Source organism: Spinacia oleracea, chromosome 4 (genome assembly GCF_020520425.1).
Source record: "Spinacia oleracea cultivar Varoflay chromosome 4, BTI_SOV_V1, whole genome shotgun sequence".
NCBI classification, from domain to species: domain Eukaryota; kingdom Viridiplantae; phylum Streptophyta; class Magnoliopsida; order Caryophyllales; family Amaranthaceae; genus Spinacia; species Spinacia oleracea.
Window position 1 is genome coordinate 127,438,668 of NC_079490.1, and position 24,203 is coordinate 127,462,870.

The 24,203-nt window shown below is 39.7% G+C and overlaps 1 long non-coding RNA gene across 2 annotated transcripts; it reads right to left on the reverse strand.

The window, feature by feature from the left end:
* Positions 1-469: 469 nt before the first annotated feature.
* On the reverse strand, positions 470-13,593 carry LOC130459753 (uncharacterized). Of its 2 annotated transcripts, XR_008919349.1 has the most exons (5): positions 13,286-13,593; positions 13,064-13,159; positions 12,805-12,932; positions 12,242-12,309; positions 470-788 (listed from the first exon to the last, which is right to left on the reverse strand). It is a non-coding gene; the product is annotated as an uncharacterized lncRNA (long non-coding RNA). The 2 variants fall into 2 exon arrangements; XR_008919350.1 differs by having other exon boundaries at positions 13,064-13,593.
* Positions 13,594-24,203: the final 10,610 nt, after the last annotated feature.

Genomic DNA, 24,203 nt, shown 5'->3' on the forward strand with positions numbered 1-24,203 from the left:
GTTTTTCAATTCTCTGTTTTTTTTAATTTCCGTTTATGCTATAAGTTAATTTTCGATTTTTTGCATCAATAATATAATACATAGTCTTGATTTTAATGTAGTCCGTAAATCAACTTCTGTCATCGGTAGATCAAGTGAAAACGCAACTGGTTTTGCCGGATATTTTCTAAATCATGAAGGGGCAGATTGTGATACATGTTTATATCTATACTATGGGGGCATTACAAAAAAAACATTCATGTGCATATTTTTAAAACTGAATATGCATGTTTTTTGAACTAAAAGTGCTTATTATTTCAACAACTAGTTGTTGGCCCGTGCGCTAGCGCGCATGGTCCCCCAAGATATAATAATATCTTATGCAAATAAGTTTACGTAAAAGGTCGGTTCTAAAAACTTTATCGCAAATACAAACATATCGTCAATACAATATAATCATTCATATCAATCAGGTTCGGTAAAAGTGTTATACAAATATGTTATAAAAAAGACGAGCATTCCAAATTTATGAAAATTCAATGCTAGCAAAGGTATGCTAAAATTCGAGTTGCAATATACGAAATATATAATACACAATACGGACCCATAAGTACGTTTATAATGTAGGTCGTTGATAGTTTGGATGCAACTCCCTCTCCAACACAACTAATGAGATTTTATGTCTGACAACCTCCTATTTGTGTAATGGTACGGAAGGAGATTCTTCAAATGAGGAACAACTTCCATCACAAAGTTGGTTCCATCTGTAAACTCCGTGCAAATATTTTGGGAGTAGACATTGTAACACGCTGAAATCAGATAAAACGTATATTATGATAGGGAAAAAATAAATACAAGTATACAATGACTCAACTAATGACTAATAGCCAGATTAACATTGGTTGAAAACTTAAAAACTACTATTTCAAACCAGCTAAATAAACTTGGACTACGTTGAGAATCTTTCTAAAACAATACGGCATTAAGATAGCTGCTGAGAATTTAAAGAATCAATTTGTTGTGCACAATATTTGTTGAAAGATATCCACTCAAAACCTTCAATATTACTGAATATCCCACATCCCAAACAAACATTTTTATAATGTTTGATAACTCAAAAGAGTGAAATACTATAAACTAAATAGTCTTATGCAAGATCGAGTTTGTGGATGCTTTTTGTACAGCCACAATTATCATAATACAGGCTTTCAGATGGATATGATTGAATTGTGTCAGTCTTACTAATTAATAAAGTACCTTACTGACTTAGAGTGAGCTTTAGAAGAGAAAGACAGACAACTGAATGTTAACACCCTTACCTTTTAGATAAACCTTCAAGCATAACATCACTAAAATCAGGGTAGAAGCCTAAAGATGATTATTTACAAAACTATTTTTCTTGTTTCTCTTTATAAAAGGACCAATATTTTTCTTTTGTAGACAACTCAAAGATTTTTTCTCACACGATAGGTAGGACATGATTTGATGGATCAATTCTAACCTGGACTTATGGTTTGACTGTTACCAAAGTAATGGTACGCTTTGGTACGGGAACGTAATTAGCTACCTATCTTTGTTAAACTTCTTTAAAAGTGCACTTCTGAACCAAGTCTTCTGCTTTCTAGCCAGAAAGGAAAAACTGAATAAGAAATGTTTCCTGTAAATTTAAGGTAAGAAGGAAATCATAATGCCTAATTTACGCCTCATCCCATAACCATAAGAAACTAAGAGAATGCGAGAAAAAAAATTACCTATGAAGGAAATAATGCCCTTGGTCCAAGTATGCATTCTATGTTAAGTCTAATAAATGCGGTTCAGTATTAATTAACAAGTTAATAATTCAGTGAGATCAAGTGAGCTGAATGCCTAGCTAGAGGCCGCTTCAGTTCAAGTGGAATTAATGATATTAATCCACAGCTTACTCTTGACTGAACCCGTAGGGTCACACAAATAGTAAGTAAACGGATCAAGTATTTAATGGCATTAAATACTCCATCTATGAATATTCGGAACCGACGGATCTTGGTTTCAGTGGGAGCTAAGATCGTCACAGGCAAGAAATGAATACTCCGGAAACGATGATATTGCCGGAAACGGAAATATGGATCGTATCGGAAATATAAATATTATCCAAGTCGTAGATGTTGCCGGAAACGGAAACATGGTACGTATCGGAAAATATTATCGGAAATGGAAATATTGCCAGAATCGGAAATATTGCCGGAAACGGAAATATTGTCAGAATCGGAAATATTACCGGAATCGGAAAATAATTCCGGAAACGGAAATATTAAATATTTGTTCGAAACGGAAATTAATTCCGGAATCGGAAATATTAAATATTGTTCGTATCGGAAATGAATTCCGGAATCGGAAAATTTAATCGGAAGCGCATCGTACGAATAAGCATCGGACGAGGCCTGCCGGACGAGGCCCAGCACGAAGCCAGGCCATCGCCCAGCAAGCCAAGCGCGCCGCACAAACAGCCACGCCAGGCCCAGCGCAAGGCCAGGCCCAGCAGGCTGCGCAGCGCGCACAGCGCGCACAGCACGCGCAGCGCGCAGCGCGCGCGGGCGCTGCGTGGGCTGCTGCTCGCGCGCACGCATGGGGGCCCATCGTGGCTGCCGTGCGTGTGTGTGCAAGTGTTTGTGTTCGTGCACGTTTCCTAAAACATGCAGAGTTCGGTTAATGATTAAATTCCTAATTCTATTTGATAAATTAATTAAATTAGAGTTCTTGTAGGATTCTAGGTTTAATTAATTTGTATCTGAATAGGATTTCGATTCCCTTTCCATACCCCTATAAATATGAGGCTAGGGCTCACAATTTATAACAAGTTTCAAAGTATTCAAAAGTGAGTTTTTGAGAGAAAATTAAAACACACATCTTGCTCATAAAGTGCCGAAATTTTCTAGTACCTTAAGGGCGATTCTAGTTGGTCAATCTTAAGGCGGATCCGGACGTGCTGTGGACTATCTACGGAGGGACGACACTTGGAGTCCTAAAGACTTGTTCTTGTTCGGTTCGGGCGCAGCTAGGGAGGGCACGCAACAAAGAGTATGCATCTAAATTATGCTATATGATTATGTGTAAATAATATGTTGTCCTGGGTTAATGGTTGTTTCCGCATGATCTATGTAATGTCATATGTATCATAACCTAACAGTGGTATCAGAGCCCCTTATTATTTTCATAATCTAAATTGCATGAACATGGTTAAATATTACAAATTTGCAAGAATTAAAAGGGGTGATTAATTTTCGTAATTGTTAATTAATTGCAAATTGCGTTTATTTAATTATACGTACGCAGTTTTTCGGCAGTTTCTTCGTTACTCATCCGAATTGAGTGATTTTTGTGTCAATTCCGCATGTAAAAGGCATTCTAAAATTTTGACAAAAAAAGTATTTTTCTGCCGAACCCAGAATTCTCAAATTCGAAGCCTAACTATGACTTTTCGAAGGTTTTAGTTTTTCGAATGCAAAATTTCGTAAATTTAAGATGTTAAATTAAATATTTGCGATTCTTGTTGATAAATCTTGAATTTTTGATTGACCTACTGCATATGTTTAACAAGTTTGAATGCCTAGTCTTGTTAATTATGCAATCTAATTTGTAATTATGATTAATTTGTTGAAAATTAGAATAATTTAGAATTAATTTGATTTTCATAATTAATTGTAATTTAATTAGAAACCTATGATTAAAAACCACCATAAAAATTGTAAATTTATGATAAATTTTAAATTTTTATGACCTAGACTTGAATCCATAACAATCGGAAATCAATTGGATAATAAATTTTCGATTTTTCGCCCTAAAATTATGAAATTAATATTATTTATTAATTTGTCATTAATTTTAAATATAAATTTTAAATTTTTTATGCGATTCGTTCATAAAACTTGCACGCACGAAGCAATGGACGCTTCGTGTTACCCTTAAGGGGTGTTGTATAATGCGGGCATGCGACGACGAGCAAGGGAGCTCGTCGCCCGTGCGGCACGAATGCAATGAGCAAGGGCGTAGTGCACGAGCACAAGGCAGCAGCCCTGCCTTGTGTCGTGTGCCACGAGCAATGGACGAATGGGCATGGGCGAAGGGCGAGCCAAGGAAGTCGCGTGTGGGCAGCAAGCGAGCTGCGCCACAACGCGCGCTGCCTCGCACAAGAGCGCGCAGCCTCGCGCGCAGCGAGCGCAAGCTCGCGTGCCACGAGCGCTGCGCCCAGCATTGCTCGCGCGCACAGCGAGCGATGTCGCCCGCCCAGCGAGCGATGTCGCGCGCCCAGCGAGCGATGGCTCGCGCGCCCAGCGAGCGATGTCGCGCGCGCACTGCGAGCGATAGCTCGCGTGCGATGAACGCTGGCGCGCGCAGCGAGCACCAATGCGTGCGGAGGCTTGCGATGGGGATGCAGCAGCTATGCGACGAGCGCATGGGCTGCGCGCACATGGCCAGCAATGGCTGTGTGCGTGCGGCCCATGGGCGTGCAACGCGTAGGGTGTTTGCGTTACGATTAAAGATCGTTTTGAATGTTTAATTTGAAAATTTCAGTTCACGTAATTTTAATTAATTTTAAAATTAATAATTTAAATTATTTTCTTGGATTTTAATTTTGAATATTGTAATTATAATAAATTTTATTTATTCTAATTATTTTACTAAAATTAAAATCATGAATTAATTTAAATACGACTGAAATTAAATTAAATTTTTGGATTCAATTATAAATTTATATGAGCTTTAAATTTTAATTAAATTTGTATGTTTCCGGTTAGACTAGAAATACATTTTTATGTTTAAAATTAGTAAAGCATATAAATTTATTGGTTTAAGTGGGAGCGTTTTTTAGTCATAAACTCTTGATTAGGTCTACAAATCCTTAAGGTTAAAACAACTTGATTAGAATTAATAAGGACTGAATAATTGGTAGATTATTGGTGCCCTTGATTAATTGCTGCAAATGTTTACGTGATGCATAATGTGTTTTACTAACCAGCTATGTGGGCCATTCATGATAATGAATGGGTGAATGGTATATATTGTATATGTACTGTTTTGCAGGTTATGAAGTGACTAGTATGGCCCAAATAGGATAGAAAATATGGTCTGCGTACCATTAATTTGAATGTAATTGGTCTAAAGTACCAAAGTTATTTTTCAATTCAAATATGGTCTGCGAACCATCAAATAGTTGTAATTAGTTATAGCTTATCCTATTTGAAGAAAATGGTGCCTCCCACGGAGATTTTCAAGACGGACTTTGAAGTCAAAGCTTCAAGATGAAGTCGGGCCATACTAGATCACAAATATCTTATGCATGTTTTAAGTTATTTATTGCTTTTAAATATGTCTTAAAATGCATGAGATCAAAAGCTTGATTATGTTGCATGATTAAGGATTTTAGTTCACTTAAAATCTAACCAACATAGTAAGAGCCTTAAGTTCCAAACTTAAAAATTGAGTTAAAAGGTGCCATGCCAAAATATACACTTGCTTGGATATCCTTTACATCAATCTAGTAATAGTTTTCGCTCAGCGAGGTGTTACTTATTGGTCCTAAAGGGGCAAGGTACACAAATAATTGTGAGTACATGTTAGTTTTGGTGAAACTCAACGATATAAGTAAGGAGTCCTTTTATGTCGTGGCAAAATCGATAGGTTTACCTAATAAGTTCTTAGACGTGCCTATCAACCAAGAATAGTTTCTAGACTATTAGCAAAAGGCTTTTGCTTACCTAAGATGTTTTAGAATTGAGTCGACAAACTGTGCTTAGTTCTTCAATGATTTTAGGATCTTAGAATCATTTTATTCACACCTGCCGGAACACATAACTTGAATAAAATGCTTAATGAACATTGAATTATGCATGTATGCTAGAATTTAAGTTTATTAAGAGAAACTGTGAATGGTTATTTATTTGTTTATTCTTTTCAATTGTAGTTTTTACTATGGCAAACAACAATCAAAACATCATCATGGGTTCTGAGCTTATGGTCAAGCTGAACCTAGCAAATTTTCTTGAATGGGAAGCTAAGCTAGTTGAAATAGTCAGACTCAATGGACTTGAGTATGTACTGACCAATCCCATGCCAAGCTACTATGCCAGAGACATGACCCCTGAGAGATTTTACGCCTGGGATGCGGATCTCAAAAAGGTTATGAGTCTCATGCTGAACAATATCCCTGATGATTGGGCTAAAAGGTTTGTGGCCTATGAACCTTTTACGCTCATCAAGAATCTGAGGGATATCTGTCGTGGAAGTACGGAGGACAGGGACCTGAACGTCCATGAGTTGATTGAATCAATGTCTGGTCTAAAGGTTAGTTCTCCCAATAGGTGTTATAGGATGGAGGTCCAAGAAACACATGTTCAGCTCCTTCGCACTAAACAGAGGGTAGGCGTCCCACTGAGGTTCCATGTGGATCTTATGTGTTCATATTTTGATCGCCTAAGTCTACTAGGAACACCAATAAGCGAAAGGATGGCAGTCTCTGTCTTGCTCAATTCACTACACAGTGGGTTTGGTCGCTTCAAGCAACTATACCTAAGTGAACCAAGAGAAGAAACAGTTGCAGAATTTATTCACCTTGTCAGAAAGGCTGAAATAGTACTGGACTGTGAAGCCAAAGATTTACTCAAGGCTAGAAAGAGACCATTCAAGAAAGGTGGAAAGTCCAAGGGCAATGCTAAATCAAAGCAGGACAAGTCCACATCAAGCTGTCTTTATTGTGATGGAATAGGCCATTACAAAAGAGAATGTTCAAAGCTAAAGGAAGATCAGAATAACGGAACAGTCGTTCCATCTTCAGGTATTTTCGTTATAGACTGTATACTTGCTAATTCAACTTCTTGGGTATTAGATACAGGTTGTGGCTCACACTTATGTTCCAATCCACAGGGACTAAGAAGAAGTAGAAAGTTAAGCAAGGGTGAAGTCGACCTACGAGTGGGAAATGGAGCACGGATTGCTGCATTAGCCGTAGGAACTTACTATTTGTCGTTGCCCTCCGGGCTAGTTTTGGAACTGGAAGAATGTTTCCATGTTCCAAGTCTTACTAAAAACATCATTTCAGTTTCTTGCTTAGATGCTAAGGGATTTTCCTTTTTAATAAAAGACAATAGTTGTTCGTTTTATTTTTAAAGAGATGTTTTATGGATCTGCTAGATTAGTCAATGGACTTTATTTATTAGATCACGACAAACAAGTATATAACATAAATACCAAAAAGGCCAAAAAGAATGATTCAGATCTCACCTATCTGTGGCATTGTCGATTAGGCCATATAAACTTGAAACGCTTAGAAAGACTTCAAAAGGAAGGAATTCTAGAACCATTTGACTTAGAGGATTATGGTAAATGCGAATCATGTTTACTTGGCAAAATGACAAAGCAACCTTTCTCTAAAGTTGGAGAAAGAGCAAATGAACTATTGGGTTTAATCCATACAGATGTATGTGGACCAATGAGTACAAATGCTAGAGGTGGTTTCAGCTACTTTATCACTTTCACTGATGACTTCAGTAGGTATGGTTATGTCTACCTAATGAAGCATAAGTCTGAATCCTTTGACAAATTCAAGGAATTTCAGAGTGAAGTAGAGAATCAATTAGGCAAGAAGATTAAGGCACTGCGGTCTGATAGAGGCGGTGAATATCTGAGCTATGAATTTGATGACCATCTGAAAGAATGTGGAATTCTATCAGAATTGACTCCTCCTGGAACACCACAATGGAACGGTGTGTCGGAACGGAGGAACAGAACCTTGCTAGACATGGTCAGGTCAATGATGGGTCAGGCCGAACTTCCATTAGAATTTTGGGGACATGCACTAAATACAGCTGCACTCACTATAAATAGAGCTCCGTCTAAAGCTGTCGAAAAGACTCCATACGAATTATGGTTTGGAAAGCCTCCAAATGTGTCTTTTCTTAAGATTTGGGGATGTGAAGTATACGTCAAACGATTAATTTCAGACAAACTTCATCCAAAATCTGACAAATGTATCCTTGTGGGCTATCCAAAGGAAACAAAGGGGTATTACTTCTACAATACATCTGAGAACAAAGTGTTTGTTGCTCGAGATGGTGTCTTTTTGGAGAAGGATCACATTTCCAAAATGACAAGTGGGAGAAAAGTAGACCTCGAAGAAATTCGAGTCGAACAACAAACTCTAGAGAATGCTCAAGATGACATTCAGGATGAAACTCAGAGATCTTTAGAAGAATCTGGTGAGAATCATGGTCAATCTAGAAATGTTACCCCGCGTAGATCGCAAAGATATAGATCTCAACCGGAAAGGTACTTAGGTATTTTGACGAACGAGAGCTATGACGTTCTATTACTTGAAAGTGATGAACCTGCGACTTACAAGCAAGCTATGACGAGCCCTAGCTCCAAGCAGTGGCAAGAAGCCATGCAATCTGAATTAGACTCCATGTCTGAAAACCAAGTATGGGATTTGGTCGATTTGCCAGATGGCTACCAAGCCATTGGAAGCAAATGGGTTTTCAAACTGAAAAAGGACAAGGATGGGAAACTTGAAGTTTTCAAAGCTAGATTGGTCGCAAAAGGTTACAGGCAAGTCCACGGTGTGGATTACGATGAAACCTTTTCACCAGTTGCAATGCTAAAGTCTATTCGAATAATGTTAGCAATCGCTGCATATTACGATTACGAAATATGGCAGATGGATGTCAAAACTGCTTTCTTAAACGGCGTTTTAACAGAAACTGTGTTTATGACACAGCCTGAAGGTTTTGAGGATCCAAAGAATGCTAAAAAGGTATGCAAGCTAAAGAAGTCAATCTACGGATTGAAGCAGGCATCCAGGAGCTGGAATATACGTTTTGATGAAGCAGTCAGTGACTTTGGTTTCATCAAGAACGCGGACGAATCTTGTGTATACAAGAAGGTCAGTGGGAGCAAAATTGCTTTCCTAGTATTATATGTCGATGACATATTGCTTATCGGAAATGACATTCCTATGTTGAACTCTGTCAAGATTTGGCTTGGGAAATGTTTTTCGATGAAGGATCTAGGAGAAGCACAGTACATATTGGGCATCAAGATTTACAGAGATAGATCTAAAAAGATGATTGGACTTAGTCAAAGCACTTATATCAATAAGGTGCTTGATAGGTTCAAGATGGCGGACTCCAAGCGAGGCTACCTACCCATGTCTCATGGAATGACTCTAAGCAAGACTTAGTGCCCAAAAACACTTGATGAGCGTAGACGAATGAATGGGATTCCATATGCATCATTGATTGGTTCAATAATGTATGCTATGATATGTACACGCCCGGATGTTGCGTACGCACTCAGTGCTACGAGCAGATACCAGTCAGACCCAGGAGAGGCGCATTGGACTGCTGCCAAGAACATTCTGAAGTACCTGAAAAGGCACAAAGATGACTTCCTGGTCTATGGTGGAGATGATGAATTAATTGTTAAAGGCTATACGGACGCAAGTTTCCAAACCGACAAAGATGATTTTAGATCACAGTCTGGGTTTGTCTTCTGCCTCAACGGAGGAGCAGTAAGCTGGAAAAGTGCTAAGCAAAGCACCATTGCGGATTCTACAACTGAAGCGGAGTACATTGCTGCACATGAAGCAGCAAAGGAAGCTATATGGCTAAGGAAGTTCATAGGAGAACTTGGTGTAGTCCCCTCCATTAAAGGACCAATAGCCCTGTATTGTGATAATAACGGAGCTATTGCACAGGCAAAAGAGCCTAGACACCACCAGAGAGTCAAGCATGTACTTCGTAGATTTCACCTTCTACGAGAGTTCGTTGAAAGAAAAGAAGTCGAGATAAGCAAAATTGGAACTGATGACAACATATCAGATCCATTAACTAAACCTCTGCCGCAGGCGAAGCACAACTCGCACACTGCAGCTATGGGAATCAAGCATATTGGAGAATGGCTTTGATGTCTCTGTTTAATGTTTTAAAGTTTTAGAGTTTAAATCTTTGTAAAACATTATTGGTTAATCATTCACAATAAATGAAATGAATTCATTTTTCCATTTAATTTATGGTTTATTAAATGATGAGTCCCTTCAATTTGACGATATATTCAAGATAGACTGTCAGGACCAGTCTTGTGACTAAGAAATGTCTATCAAGTGAACTTGAATGTCAAAGGTTGAAAATGGTCCCTAATCGGAGTTTTCTATAAAATTGGACGCATAGAAAACGTTAGACGATTAGAATGCAAGATGACTAGTAGTTCTGTTTCTTGAACTATGTGGACATGGCAATGTCATAATCATTTGCATAGATACTTACTTTGGGAAGACTAGTATCGGACAAGACCTATGAAACTTTACTGTAAGAGATGAAAATCTGTCATGAGTAAATTTCATTAAAATTATTAGACACTAAATCCTCAATACCTGAGTGATTTGAGATTACTTGTTTGAGAACTGGTTGCTTTGACGTTGACCAACCGTCGCACCGTAAAAGGAGGCTATAAAGGCAACGCTCAGGTAATCACCTATCAAACGAAGTCTATTCTCAAGATCGCAAGATTGGGATTGTCCTCCCATAAATCGGGATGAGATGCTTAAAAGTTGTACAAGGCCACTCGGAGAGCTAGAAACTGTGAAATGCATGGCCGTGCTCGGATGAATCATAGGCTATGATTATCTGTTTATTTGATCAGTTGAACTCTGAAACCGAGGAACACCTCTGGACATAATAAGGATGACAACTCTTACCTTATGTTCAAGAGCAAGCATCGAGCGACAAAGGAATTAGGAAATGCACACTTGTCCCTAAGGACAAGTGGGAGACTGAAGGAAATAATGCCCTTGGTCCAAGTATGCATTCTATGTTAAGTCTAATAAATGCGGTTCAGTATTAATTAACAAGTTAATAATTCAGTGAGATCAAGTGAGCTGAATGCCTAGCCAGAGGCCGCTTCAGTTCAAGTGGAATTAATGATATTAATCCACAGCTTACTCTTGACTGAACCCGTAGGGTCACACAAATAGTACGTAAACGGATCAAGTATTTAATGGCATTAAATACTCCATCTATGAATATTCGGAACCGACGGATCTTGGTTTCAGTGGGAGCTAAGATCGTCACAGGCAAGAAATGAATACTCCGGAAACGATGATATTGCCGGAAACGGAAATATGGATCGTATCGGAAATATAAATATTATCCAAGTCGTAGATGTTGCCGGAAACGGAAACATGGTACGTATCGGAAAATATTATCGGAAATGGAAATATTGCCAGAATCGGAAATATTGCCGGAAACGGAAATATTGTCAGAATCGGAAATATTACCGGAATCGGAAAATAATTCCGGAAACGGAAATATTAAATATTTGTTCGAAACGGAAATTAATTCCGGAATCGGAAATATTAAATATTGTTCGTATCGGAAATGAATTCCGGAATCGGAAAATTTAATCGGAAGCGCATCGTACGAATAAGCATCGGACGAGGCCTGCCGGACGAGGCCCAGCACGAAGCCAGGCCATCGCCCAGCAAGCCAAGCGCGCCGCACAAACAGCCACGCCAGGCCCAGCGCAAGGCCAGGCCCAGCAGGCTGCGCAGCGCGCACAGCGCGCACAGCACGCGCAGCGCGCAGCGCGCGCGGGCGCTGCGTGGGCTGCTGCTCGCGCGCACGCATGGGGGCCCATCGTGGCTGCCGTGCGTGTGTGTGCAAGTGTTTGTGTTCGTGCACGTTTCCTAAAACATGCAGAGTTCGGTTAATGATTAAATTCCTAATTCTATTTGATAAATTAATTAAATTAGAGTTCTTGTAGGATTCTAGGTTTAATTAATTTGTATCTGAATAGGATTTCGATTCCCTTTCCATACCCCTATAAATATGAGGCTAGGGCTCACAATTTATAACAAGTTTCAAAGTATTCAAAAGTGAGTTTTTGAGAGAAAATTAAAACACACATCTTGCTCATAAAGTGCCGAAATTTTCTAGTACCTTAAGGGCGATTCTAGTTGGTCAATCTTAAGGCGGATCCGGACGTGCTGTGGACTATCTACGGAGGGACGACACTTGGAGTCCTAAAGACTTGTTCTTGTTCGGTTCGGGCGCAGCTAGGGAGGGCACGCAACAAAGAGTATGCATCTAAATTATGCTATATGATTATGTGTAAATAATATGTTGTCCTGGGTTAATGGTTGTTTCCGCATGATCTATGTAATGTCATATGTATCATAACCTAACAACCTAACCAATTAAAAATAAAAATCTGAAGTATATTATTATGTACATACCTCCTTTTTCAATTCATCATGGCTTGACAAGGGTGCAGACACAAACCAACCTGCTGAGCATATTCTTCCTGCAAGAATTTCATCAAGTAGTAACTTTAGAATCTCTTTATGGTGCTTCAGAAAGAGAGAAAAATTCAAGAAAAAGTGTAGTAAAAATGAAAACAGAAAATCAAAAGAGAGGAGGGAGCACTAAAATCCGAACATCAAATAGAATAACAACCAACTTAAAACCTTAAATCCTAAATTATAAGAGAGATATTAGTTGATGAATCTTATGCCGAACAAAGGGGAAAAAATAGATCAACTAAGAGACGCCTAAAACTATGATGTTATCTTACCGTTTTCCCTTGGAAATGCAATACAATTGTAATATAGTGTTAATCATAAGATTTAAAGTTCCCTTCCTTAAGAAGAAAGATCCAAAGTCACATTATAAGCTATTAGGAAATATAACAAAATGATAAACAATATCCCACTTTTCATCAAGGCATAAACTGAACTCTAATTACTTTTGTCAAATCACCCCTTAGGAGAAATAACAAGTTAATCGATGGTGGACTTACCACGATGTTCACCACAAGAGCACCACCAAAATAAGAAGAGAATAGCTTAGAGTAATGTCGCACTCATCAATATCAACTTAACTCTGGTCTATGAGAAAGTAGCTCTTTCGGCACAATAAGAAGAAAATCTGGAATGAATAGGAACTTTGATTAGAATTTTCATAAAACAATACTCCATGAGATTAGTTCTTTAAACAAAACCAAATGATAAACAATACCCTCCCTTTTCAACTCTTTGACTGCTAATGCGATGAATTACCTGATTACATGTTACACCTGTTATTAGTGCATCTTTCTCCTTATATGCTGGAAGACTTTGGCGAAACTCCAACATTTTTCTTCCGTTCGAGCATTCCTGTTGTATATAAAATGCAACTCTATTATTAACAATATAAAGTACAAGATATAATAGCCTATTCTCTAATCTCCCGAGCGATAAATCCGCATTTTTCAACAACAGGGATGAATTCAGAAGATAAACCTTCGAAGCAAGCTTCTAATCATGACGCTGCAAGTTTCTTCACCTAGTAATTCTCTCCATGAAGAACTACAAAGATTCAGGGGTTCTGGTTGCTCGAAGACACCTTTATTGGTGGCTATACTAACACTATTGCTTGATCTTGAAATCCCATTATCTTGTAAAACATTTAAACTCTTAGATTTATGAAAAAGGTAGTCAGCAAGATAAGCATCCACTCTCCTTTGTAAACTACAATCAACTGCAACCTATCGATTATTTAAATAATATTTATAACAAGAGATTATAACCCCCAAATATGGGTTGGAAGGTAAATTAATGATCTGAGTAACCCTGTCATATCACAGAGAATTCCATCCAATTCTAACTGAAGACACTTGTGAGGGGGGTCGAAAAAGCACGAGGCTAATGCGTGACCTCGTCCCTCGTGGGTGTGACGATTCTTTTTATTCAAACAAGTGTAATTGGATTTCCTGTGAGTATACACCCAATTGACTAGTAATATAGGAGTCGCCATTCAGTTTTTAACGACAATGAGAAAAACTGACAAAACCCGGTTATCGTGACATAAAGGGAGTGCAATTATGTTTGACCACGACGGCCGTAGGTTCCCTTGTGATCCCTGGTTTGGGGATCTCTCAACATACACCCACAAGGTAGAGATTGAGGGTTCGGGGGACTGTAACTACCGAGAGGAGTACTTCGCTCGTCGATAACTCTAGAGGCAGGATATCCTTACTAGCTCAGCATAAATAATTGAAGGGACATGCGTTAACTATTAAACTAATCTGAGTTGATTTTAGCAATATGCAACATATAATACTAGATCGATCGCGATTATCTGATTTAAGTAGCATTAAGGGACCTAGCATGATAATCCAATTTCCCTAAAATATTATATTTGTTAGGCGTGATAGAACAATCAGATTTAGTTAGTTTAACAGTTCATAAAAAAGGCGAGGAAATCGATTAAATCATCGAAGAGGGACACATTACGACGCACCCTTGAGAGGTGCGTCACGGTTCTCAGAAAACTAACCACTTTGACTTTGCTATTTCTCCTTTTTATTTAACGAATCTCAATTATGGGACAGGATACGTTCTGTTTGATTTATGGATCGATTGCGACAGAACGCGTGAACAATTTCGCAGCGAGAGGCTTAGGCTAAGGGTTGGAGTCAATACTCAGAATATAATTGTGTTGTTGTGTGTTCTTTCACGTCGATTTTAGGGGCCTATTTATAGGGAAGAGTTCGTGGAAAGATAGAATTGCAGAGTTCAAATCCACAAATAATTAGGAAAAAACACGTACCCAGGTATTTTCAGCGCCCAGGCCTGGGCGCCGAAGATTTCGGCGCCCAGAGCCAGGCGTTGAAAATAGGGTCTGGGCTGTTTTCTTTAGTCAGATTCGGATTATTGAAATCCGTAGAGTTTGAGATTAATTCGAGTCTTTTAGCGCGTATCAATTTTATGACGGAATGAGTCTGGGCCCGTTACGAACTCTAGGCTCGTTAGGATTTCAATTAATACGTAACTCTTATTTCTGAATCATATTAGGAATAGGATTCTCGCAGTTTTCTATCTCATTTAGGATTTATGTTGGAATGCAACACCTAATTCTGACAGGTTTCTATCTTTTATGATTTGCCACTTTTAGAAGCTACCTTTTACGGCAGTTACTATTTTTAGCAGGTTTCCATAAATAGCAGGTTTCGGGTGAAATGAAATGGGGAATCGAGATTCGTTTATTTTATAGGAGATGCGTTGTCAAGTGGAGATTTATGTTCTCATCATCGAACATTCCCTTTCGGGAATGGGGACAAAAGTAGGTGTCTACAGTTAGCCCCCACTTTGACTGAGTCTTGGAGTAAGACGATGGTCAAAGTATTAGACGGAGTGCGTCACACAAGTCATGGTGTATTGTGACCTGTTTTGCGAGGGTCTCACGAGCCCCCGAGTGATAACATTTGACTTAAGGGTCATCACTTGAAGTGTCGACATATCCCTCACGTGTCATTGGGATTTGTCAACTGATAGTATAGAAACTTCCTCACTTTGTCATTGGAAGGATCTAAAGGTGCGTAGAAACTCTCTCACTTTGTCATTGGGAGTAACTACAGATGTTTTCGAAATTAAAGCTATAAAGTGTAATTGGGCCTGGCCAAGCCCAATCACGAGGTAAAAACGTTTTTTTTTAAAGATTCTCATTTTCAGGGCTAGCTAAACGAGAAAACCCCCTTGTTTTTATAGGACGTAAAACGAAGGAAAATCCAGCACCCTTGTTTTTATAGGACGTAAAACGAAGGAAAATCCAGCAAAAGTTATCGCTGCAGCGACTAAGGACCTGCGCGGTTTAATGGCGCAGACCCCGCCGGCTGAAGATGGTGAGCCTGTCCGCTAAGGGTGGACACCCCGTCCGATAGAAGTGGACGAATCTGTTTTTGAAATTTTGAAAATAAGGACCTACGCGGTTTGGGACGTAGAACCCGCCGGCTGAAGATGGCGAACCTTGTCCGCTGAGGGTGGACACCCCGTCCGATAGAAGTGGACGAATCTATTTTGAAATTTATTTTGCTTTTTTGAAAATAAGGACCTACGTGGTTTGCGCCGTAGACCCCGCCGGCTGAAGATGGCGAGCCTATTTTAAATTTGAAGACTTTATTTTTTTGTCGAAAACTGAGGACCTGCGCGGCTAGTGACGCAGACCCCGCCCGCTGAGGGTGGGCGAACCCTGTCCGCTGAGGGTGGACGTCCCTGAATTCGTTTTCTTTTCGATTTGGGAACTCGCGCGGTTTGTGACGCGATCTTGCCGACTGAAGATGGGCAAGTTCCTATTTTCTTTGGTTCTTTGTGATTTCTTTTGAGAATTTCTTTTATTCATTCTTGCAAGAGCGAATTCTTTCGAGGGGTGCTCTAATTTAGTTGTAACCTGAACGTGGGTTGACAACATGCTTAGACGGACCATTGTCTTGTGGTCATCATCCTTTATGGTTTTGAGTTAGTCCTTACGGCTCAATTTTTCCACTACCTGGGTCCTTGATTAGGGGACTATGTATAGGTATCAACGGCGACCTTTGTCTTGAGGTCGTAAACCGGTTTATTTTTTATTTTTTGAGACATCCAAACACGGGACTTCGTACAGCGTAGTCTGGGAATATTGTTTTTAACTTTGCATAATATATTTTCTTTCGAGCCCCCAAGCATTCGTGCTTGATGGTCATTTCTTGTCAAAAAGGTTCCTTGGGGATAAGCATTTGTAATGTCCTTGATCGTGTTTGGGATCGTGCTCGTAAGTGCGAGCGATCTTTGTAGTGGTGTGCTACTCTTAACAAAGCCGTGAGGTGCGACTTTCAGTAAAGAAATCGGTAACTTTCAAGTCAAATGAATATGGCAGGGCCCTATAGAAGTCAGAGAGGGTCTGAGATCATTTTCGGCGCCCAAGCCTGGGCGTTAAAGATTTCGGCGCCCAACGCTGGGCGCTGAAAATAATTCCTGGCGAGCTTTCTTGATGACACAGTTGACCTCTTGTTCGTTCGTTCGTTTTCCCTTTTTTTTTCTTTTGAACGCGCTCGTAAATGTTCGATACTTAGAAAAGATGATATGTATGTGCGAACGAGCGTTCATAGAATGGACCGCACACATAGGGTTCAGGCCCATTCATGAAGTGGGCTCAAGCATCGTGCCCTTCTTGATCGTTCAAACACTTGCTTCGAGTTTTTTTTTTTTTTTTGCTATGTTCGTTTCGTAGCTTAGAGCCCCCAAGTATGCATGTTGGGATGCTTCCTTTTGGCGTACGATTTTTGTAGGTTCTTTCGAAAAAGATGCCTTGGGGTTCCGCTCTTGTAGGTGCGAGTTATCCCTTTCGTGGTAGGTAATATTTTGCTACCTTTAATCCTTAATGTAGAAGTCGTGTGGCTTGCATTTTGAATTTGGGCGATAAGTAGTCTTTGCCTCTTTTACACATGCTCTTTGGTCGTGCCCGCATTAGTGCAATATGCCTTACTCTCCTTTTTTAGACTTGTACTGTGGGATGGTTGAACTTATGGTGCAACGTAGGCTTGTGTGGCCTAACAGCGTGTCTTAGAACATTCCTCTAGGTGTTGGGGATATCATTATTATTTTTGCATTGGAGTATTTCATCACGCTTTGTTCAGGTGCTCGAATAAGTGTAGCACCTTCCGCGTGGGTTTGCACGGCTTATTACTTCGTTCGATGCGAGGATTCATAGGTATTTCTTTCTTATTTTTATATCTGGGCAAAACTTGGCTAGCAGAAAGATTCAGCGCCCAGGCTGGGGCGTTAAAGATATCGGCGCCCAGCTCTGGGCGTTGAAATTGATTTCTGGGTATATTTTGACAGTTCTTATCCTTGATTTTTTTTCTTTCACTTTTGCTTTGGAACGAGGTAGACTATGTAACGGGCGCTTGTAGGGCGAGCGTTATGTGCAGTAGTTTGATCGGAGTTTTGGTGACTCGCGATTTTCAGTTACCCTTGACAGTGGGGTGGCTTTATATATTCTAAGTAGTGCTTAGAATTTGAGAGGGGTTGTAGCCATTCTAAGGTTCGTTTTACACGATTAAAGCTTAGAATTGTGCCCCTATGACGTGTGTACAGCATTAGCGTCGAGAATTTACGATAAAATCATCATCTCGAGCATTTTTAGAGTGTTTTTCTCAAGCCCCCAATTGTAGCTACGGGGTTGGCCTGGTGCTATAATCCTTTGCATACGTCTTTATGCATTCATGGTGACATGGATTATGAATAGTTTGAACCAGACTCGTTTAGTGCGAGGTACGTTCGCGTAGTGATTTTGCTACTTTCTTGTAAATGTCGTATTGTGCAACATTGCCATGGTCAAGGTAGTCACATGTTGAAGTGTGTCTTGTCCAAAAGCTAGGTGCCTTTCTTTACCCATAATCATATTTGGAAAGCCTTTGACTTACTTGCAACATCGAGATAAACGCATACTTAGCTTAAACCAACGACACTTTATTATGTTCGAAGAAGTCTTTGAAAATCTTTTGAAAATTATTTAAAATCTGAGTCCTACTGTGTACAACCCGAGGTGTCCTAGGTAAGTTGACTTATAGAAAGGTTCGTACAGGATTATGTGAGTGAATCAAAATACTGTTACGATTTTTGGAATGCTGTCTAAGGATTTGCTGGAAGCCAGGGTGCAGGCGTCAAGATATTACTTGTGCCCGTTTGGCATATGCTTTTAGGCTTTTAGGGCCATCTTTTCCAGAATTGCGGGAATATAAACCGTTTTCAAATTGACTTAGATTTACTTGGTGTATGTCTGCACAAAAGGTCAAGGTATACTTAGTTCTTTCCCTAGCTCTTTCAGTTCAATTTTTAGCCCCCAGTTGTTGTTATGTCTTCCCATTAATGATGCTTTCAGATTTCGATTTTAGATGCCCGTGTCGTATTCCTGAGTAGGGTGAGCCTTGGTTAAGTGCCAAGTCCTATTGACAATGTCTGATTTTTTTTTTTCCAAAGGGGATTCGCAAGCATTTGAATTACCATGAACGGGTGCCCTGAGTTCGAAGGAACGATGGGGCGATACCGTAGAACAATCCTCTTTATTGCAAGCTTACTGCCCTTACTACTTGTTGGCGATCATGACTGTGTCTAGTGGTGAAAGAAGGTCTTTAAGCGAACGACTATGTCTAGTGGTGAAAGAAAGTCTTTAAGTGAGTTAGTTTGCTTTTAGGGAGGGTCAAGTCGAGTACTTTAGAGGTCATGGACGCTTGCGCTAGCCCCCCATTCAATTGAGGCAAAGCGATCTTTTGAGTCTTGGCTAAGTGCCTAGGAGTGTGAGAGCTCCTTCTGGCAAGGGTACGTGCCCTTATTATTTTTCGATGTGTGCTCATTAATTTTGGCATCTTGATGACTTGGATTCTTCCTTTGACCTAAATTTTTCTTTCGACTTGGATTGCAAGTAATTAAATTTCAATAAGGGACTTCTATTTTTTATTCTTGTTTTTCTATAGGCTTTAATATTTTTGCAAATTGGTTGGACCGAATCATGGATTGCCTACGTATCCGCCTTTAGATTTAATTTGGAATCAGGTCTTGCGTAGTTCTTAGCCTAGAAAATGGTTTCATAGAATGCCGATTTTAAACAAGTATGTTCTGAGGGGGAAACATATTATTTGAAACGGTAGAATAAGTGAAGTTTATTATTATTTAAATCTGCTCCCTTGCCGTAAGCCAAAAAATTTGTTTTATATTTTTGAGTACATGTATTTTCTTTTCATGTGTTTTTTTTTTTTTTGGTACGTACACCTGAATACGTGTTGTACCCCTCCAAGTGTTCGTTATTTTTCCGTGCATGTGCGGATAAAATGACGAGCACTCCTGGACAAATTTTTCAGCAAGCAGAGAGATTTGGCGCCCAGGCTTGGGCGCTAAAGATTTCGGCGCCCAGCTCTGGGCGCTGAAAATGGTTTCTGGGCGGATATTTTTTGGTGCGCTAAATGCTTCTTTATTTTTCTTTTTAGACTAACTTTAGAGGCGCTTTTGCAAAGTTTCTTTTTTATTATTCACATTTTATTATATTTTTTTTTGCACTTTTCATTTGTTTCCTTTTTTTTGTTTGTGACTCAAGACGGCTTGAAAGATGGGTTGAATGAGATAGGAGAATTTGTATAGGTGTTGATCAAGCATGAGGATTATATCTTCTAGGGCTCACAATTTGCAGCTTCGTGCTAGTGTCACGAGTTTACATCAACCAAGGCCAATGAGTAGCATGGGGACGGCTCAAGGGAATATCAACAGGATGCATTCACACAAGTTATATGGTCATATGCTAATGGTGGCGTAAGAGCAGGTTTGGGCTTTGGAAATAATGGGCATGACGCACGTGTCAATGGCCGTGCGTGGTTTGCGGTTGATAACAAGTTTAAAAACAAGAGTTGAGGTAATGGTTTCTTGGGTTATGGCAATGAGAACATGGATGGGTTAAATGAGCTGAACAGGGACCCCAGAGTGAAGGCGTCTAAGAGCATAAGGATTGGAAAGGGTAGATATCGTAGAATTTTATAATTTGGATTGGTTGACTCAATTCTTTTCCTTCGTTTACTTTGGTAAATTTTGCGCTTTGGGAGGTACGGGCTAAGTATTTCATGGCTCGTTCTTTTCGCTCTCCCTTTTCTCTTTCTCTTTTTTCTTTTTGCTTGGGATTTTCTCCCCAACATAAATCCTTCAATCAATTTTTTATTTATTTGGGCTAAAAGGTAGATGGTTGTGGTCTTTGAGTCACGAGGCGAGACTGAGTGAGCCTCGTTTGGTAGGCCTATAGTGGACCTTTAATTTTAGTGGGCCTATGGTGGACCTTTAATTTTAGTAGGCCTAGGGTGGACCTTTTAAATTGTCTTACTTTGCAAGCGTATTTAGTCGTTTCTTAAAATGTGCAAATAGCGTAGATTCAAAATGTTATTTTTACCTTATTGAAATTTAACGAAAGAATTACATCGAAAATAATTTTATTTTTTGCTTCTTTTCAGATTCTAATTTTCGGGATTTAATTGGAAGTTGTGATTTAGGCTCGAACTTTCATTAATCTTTCTGATTATAACCCGTGTATGAATATAAGGAGGTGGCCTAGACTCAAAATAATGACGTGGCATAAGCCTATAATACTTGACCAAGCGACTCTCAGACTTAGGCTAATTGGACCATAACTTTTGTTAGTTGACACTTTAGATTTTAACCCTTGGGTGTTCATTTGTCATGTGCCATTTTGCTTAATGTTGGCAAGGTAGTTAATTGGGGAGATCGAATTTTATTTTTGCGAGACTAGAATCATTAGTGCGGCTTCTCTCTTAGTGTGTATTGCTTTACCCCAATGGTAGCCTTATGGTATGCCGATTTGGGTATTTTCATGGTTGGTCATGTTGTATTCATGGAAAATCTTTTAGTCCGTACTTAGGAGTATTTAAAGGAGCGAGTGGCTCGAGAGGACTATGATAGTCGTGACCCAATGTGATCATTAGCCTTGAGGCCATTAATTTTTTCTTTGCCAATGGTATTAACACCTTAGGTTCACTTTGGGGGTTGTGCGACTATGGGGGAATGATTTCCAGAATGTGACCGTTTTCATTTTGCAAATACTATAATATATTCTTTTTATTGGTGAGAGAGAGTATTGAGGCCGTGGATTCTTAGCAAGGTATGACAATTACATATGGGTGCTTATTGATTTAAATGTTAGGAAGGGAGATTTAATATGGTTTAACCTTTTAACTTGCAGAACGACACCAAGCATTAGGACCGATTCTATGGATAAGACAACTAAGACTTAGGATTTGGATTGTACTTTGGCATAGCCTAGTCTAGACTCGGATTTATTTATTTTTTATTTGAACATTTATTTTTTCTTGAAGACTTTATTCGAACATTTATTTTTTTGAATACTTCGCCCATGTGACATTCAAGGTCGTTTAATTAGCATGCTCGGTTTTGGTGCCGAGCATTGTTGTCGTAGGAGGCCTAACAACGACACAAAGAGTTATTTATTTTTTATTTTTTTAGTCGCTTTTAGAATCGAGTGCCTTTTCTTACGCCCTCGTAGAAAATTTTTTTTGTGAAAGATTTTTTCGTGCTACGTATTTTCCTTTTGCGCGGGCACCGAGGCTGCTGTGCCTGACCAAAAGGCCAGGCAGCAACTTCAGCGCCCAGTAGTGGGCGTGAGAAATTTTAGCGCCCAGCCAGGGGCGTTGAAAATGCGTCTCTGGCTGGTTCTCGTTTCCAGTTTTTCGTCTACTTTTGTTTTTGCGACTTTAATTTTGCGTGCTTGCCTTATAACGTCCTTTACGCGTTGTGCAGCGTTTGTGGGATTCGTTACGGCCATCCCGAGCGTCGCTTATTTTTGTGGCGATCGTTCGGGCTTGCGGAACACGTATTTTGGTATAACTCTTTAGCCAATTGGTTCATGAGTGTTTGGGCAATTTTTAAGGTCGTTGGTTTTCTAGCATTATTTGTCTAGCATTATTCGTACGCACAATCATAACATAGTCACATAGTTCGCTACACATAACTACATTACAAACATGGATTTGAAAATTAAATATGTCACGTAGTTTATGATAGGCTTCTATGGGTAGTATTTGCGCCTGGCTTGGTACCGCTTCTATCATAGATCCAACACATGCCCCGGTCGAGGTAGTGTCTTCAACAGACGAATTTCGCCCAAGAGGCCAACTCGCAAGTGCAAGCCAAGGGGGCATGCAGGCGAGAGGGACCTAATGAGCGAGCGATTGGGTTCGGGATAGGTGTACTACCTGCACAAGTACCGAGTGGGAAACATGCGCGGCGTATGCACCCCCTATTGGCGAAAAAAGGTATCCTTAGTCCCAACTCCCGAGGGCGCCGAGATTCGTTATGCGGTTCTGCCCGTTCACATTAATATGCTGATTTTCAGGTCGTCACAACTTGATTGGGAAATAAATGCGGGGTAGGATCGTTTCACCCTTCGGCTATTTTGATTACCTACAAGCACGAGTATTTCCTTCACTATCCCCAGTGGAGTCGCCACTGTGAGGGGGGTCGAAAAAGCACGAGGCTAATGCGTGACCTCGTCCCTCGTGGGTGTGACGATTCTTTTTATTCAATCAAGTGTAATTGGATTTCCTGTGAGTATACACCCAATTGACTAGTAATATAGGAGTCGCCATTCAGTTTTTAACGACAATGAGAAAAACTGACAAAACCCGGTTATCGTGACATAAAGGGAGTGCAATTATGTTTGACCACGACGGCCGTAGGTTCCCTTGTGATCCCTGGTGTGGGGATCTCTCAACATACACCCGCAAGGTAGAGATTGAGGGTTCGGGGGACTGTAACTACCAGAGGAGTACTTTGCTCGTCGATAACTCCAGAGGCAGGATATCCTTACTAGCTCAGCATAAATAATTGAAGGGACATGCGTTAACTATTAAACTAATCTGAGTTGATTTTAGCAATATGCAACATATAATACTAGATCGATCGCGATTATCTGATTTAAGTAGCATTAAGGGACCTAGCATGATAATCCAATTTCCCAAAAATATTATATTTGTTAGGCGTGATAGAACAATCAGATTTAGTTAGTTTAACAGTTCATAAAAAAGGCGAGGAAAGCGATTAAATCATCGAAGAGGGACACATTACGACGCACCCTTGAGAGGTGCGTCACGGTTCTCAGAAAACTAACCACTTTGACTTTGCTATTTCTCCTTTTTATTTAACGAATCTCAATTATGGGACAGGATACGTTCTGTTCGATTTATGGATCGATTGCGACAGAACGCGTGAACAATTTCGCAGCGAGAGGCTTAGGCTAAGGGTTGGAGTCAATACTCAGAATATAATTTTGTTGTTGTGTGTTCTTTCACGTCGATTTTAGGGGCCTATTTATAGGGAAGAGTTCGTGGAAAGATAGAATTGCAGAGTTCTAATCCACAAAGAATTAGGAAAAAACACGTACCCAGGTATTTTCAGCGCCCAGGCAAGATTTCGGCGCCCAGAGCCAGGCGTTTAAAATAGGGTATGGGCTGTTTTCTTTAGTCAGATTCGGATTCCTGAAATCCGTAGAGTTTGAGATTAATTCGAGTCTTTTAGCGCGTATCAATTTTATGACGGAATGCGTCTGGGCCCGTTACGAACTCTAGGCTCGTTAGGATTTCAATTAATACGTAACTCTTATTTCTGAATCATATTAGGAATAGGATTCTCGCAGTTTTCTATCTCATTTAGGATTTATATTGGAATGCAACACCTAATTCTGACAGGTTTCTATCTTTTATGATTTTCCACTTTTAGAAGCTACCTTTTACGGCAGTTACTATTTTTAGCAGGTTTCCATAAATAGCAGGTTTCAGGTGAAATGAAATGGGGAATCGAGATTCGTTTATTTTATAGGAGATGCGTTGTCAAG